Source organism: Leuciscus leuciscus (assembly GCF_965113295.1).
Source record: "Leuciscus leuciscus genome assembly, chromosome: 3".
In the NCBI taxonomy this organism is placed as follows: Eukaryota; Metazoa; Chordata; class Actinopteri; order Cypriniformes; family Leuciscidae; genus Leuciscus; species Leuciscus leuciscus.
In genome coordinates, this window is record NC_138727.1 from 262,501 (window position 1) to 265,000 (window position 2,500).

General features: G+C 39.9%; 1 protein-coding gene across 4 annotated transcripts in view; it reads right to left on the minus strand.

The window, feature by feature from the left end:
* The window catches only part of LOC309494446 (immunoglobulin like domain containing receptor 2), a 34,466-nt gene that overhangs the window by 15,441 nt on the left and 16,525 nt on the right, over nucleotides 1-2,500 (minus strand). The window lies entirely within an intron of this gene.

Consider the following 2,500-nt stretch of genomic DNA (forward strand, 5'->3'; position numbering starts at 1 on the left):
GCACATTCCTTGTGTTTCTTCTCCATCTCTCAGACTATTTTGACAGATACACACTGACACACTGCACGCTCGCTCAAAGCCCAAAGGGGGAGGTGTTTAAAGATGTGATTGGACCAGCCCAGTGTCAATCAAGAAAAGATCCAATCGGCCAAGGTGTTTCATGGGCCGGTCAGCTATCAGGAAAAAAAAAACTGACGAAGACTTTTTTAACTAATGCATTACACCGGCACGCACTTACTTAACCCAGCGCCGCCAATTAAGCAAAACGAATGGGCCGCCGATGTACGAGTTTTATGGTCCGTTAAGACAAAAAAAAAAAAAAAACTGAAAAAGAAAAAAAAAAGTATGAGATGTCGGCCCAAAAGGCACGTCAGCCCACTGGGAATCTCCCGGTAGTCCCGATGGCCAGTACTTGCTGCCTGGGCATAGAGTGCATTTCACGCGAATATTTTTGTCCTTTCGAGCAATAAACTGAAAGAAATGTGAATATCGCCACTGGCCGAAACCCCCTGTCTCCGTCTCCATTTCCCGCTCCCCTTCGCACCAGCAGCTACGTCACTCAAATCGATCTCTATGACAACGGTGCAAGCGCGCGCGCGCACACACAGACAGACAGACAGACATGCACGCACCACAAACAGATCAGAGCTTTACACGCAGGCAAACACGACTTGGGTAACGCAGGAAAGCGCGTTCCTATAGTCTAGTAAAGTAGTGTAGTTACCGATATTTTTTGTGTAATGCGTTACTTTATTTCATTACCCAAAAAAGTTATATCGTTACTGTAATCCGTTACTTTGTAACTCGTTACCCCCAACACTGAGTGTAGTGTGAAGTATAGTGTAGTGTAGTGTAGTGTGTAGTGTAGTGTATAGTGTAGTGTGTAGTGTAGTGTAATAGTGTAGTGTAGTGTAGTGTGAAGTATAGTGTAGTGTAGTGTAGTGTGAAGTATAGTGTAGTGTAGTGTATAGTGTACTTTGTACTGTGTAGTGTAATAGTGTAGTGTAGTGTGAAGTATAGTGTAGTGTAGTGTAGTGTGTAGTGTAGTGTAATAGTGTAGTGTAGTGTAGTGTGTAGTGTAGTGTATAGTGTAGTGTAGTGTAGTGTGTAGTGTAGTGTAATAGTGTAGTGTAGTGTAGTGTGAAGTATAGTGTAGTGTAGTGTAGTGTGAAGTATAGTGTAGTGTAGTGTATAGTGTACTTTGTACTGTGTAGTGTAATAGTGTAGTGTAGTGTGAAGTATAGTGTAGTGTAGTGTGTAGTGTAGTGTAATAGTGTAGTGTAGTGTGAAGTATAGTGTAGTGTAGTGTATAGTGTACTTTGTACTGTGTAGTGTAATAGTGTAGTGTAGTGTGAAGTATAGTGTAGTGTAGTGTAGTGTGAAGTATAGTGTAGTGTAGTGTATAGTGTACTTTGTACTGTGTAGTGTAATAGTGTAGTGTAGTGTGAAGTATAGTGTAGTGTAGTGTAGTGTGTAGTGTATAGTGTAGTGTAGTGTAGTGTGAAGTATAGTGTAGTGTAGTGTAGTGTAGTGTGTAGTGTATAGTGTAGTGTAGTGTAGTGTATAGTGTACTTTGTACTGTGTAGTGTAATAGTGTAGTGTAGTGTAGTGTAGTGTGAAGTATAGTGTAGTGTAGTGTAGTGTGTAGTGTATAGTGTAGTGTAGTGTAGTGTATAGTGTACTTTGTACTGTGTAGTGTAATAGTGTAGTGTAGTGTGAAGTATAGTGTAGTGTAGTGTGTAGTGTGTAGTGTAGTGTAATAGTGTAGTGTAGTGTGTAGTGTAGTGTAGTGTATAGTGTACTTTGTACTGTGTAGTGTAATAGTGTAGTGTAGTGTGAAGTGTAGTGTAGTGTAGTGTAGTGTAGTGTGAAGTATAGTGTAGTGTAGTGTAGTGTATAGTGTAGTGTAGTGTGTAGTGTAGTGTGAAGTATAGTGTAGTGTAGTGTAGTGTGAAGTATAGTGTAGTGTAGTGTGAAGTATAGTGTAGTGTAGTGTAGTGTAGTGTGTAGTGTATAGTGTAGTGTAGTGTATAGTGTACTTTGTACTGTGTAGTGTAATAGTGTAGTGTAGTGTAGTGTGAAGTATAGTGTAGTGTAGTGCAGTGTAGTGTGTTGTGTAGTGTAGTGTAGTGTGTAGTGTATAGTGTATAGTGTATAGTGTAGTGTAGTGTAGTGTAGTGTGTAGTGTAGTGTAGTATAGTGTAGTGTAGTGTGTAGTGTGTAGTGTATAGTGTATAGTGTAGTGTAGTGTAGTGTAGTTGTAGTATAGAGTAGTATAGCGTGTACTGTAGTTAAGTGTAGTGTAGTGTAATGTAGTGCGTAGTGTAGTGTAGTGTGTAGTGTAATACAGTGTAGTGTAGTGTAGTGTGTAGTGTAGTGTAGTGTAGTGTGTAGTGTAGTGTAGTGTAGTGTGTAGTGTAGTGTAGTGTAGTGTAGTGTGTAGTGTAGTGTAGTGTAGTGTGTAGTGTAGTGTATTGTAGTATAGTGTGTAGTGTATAGT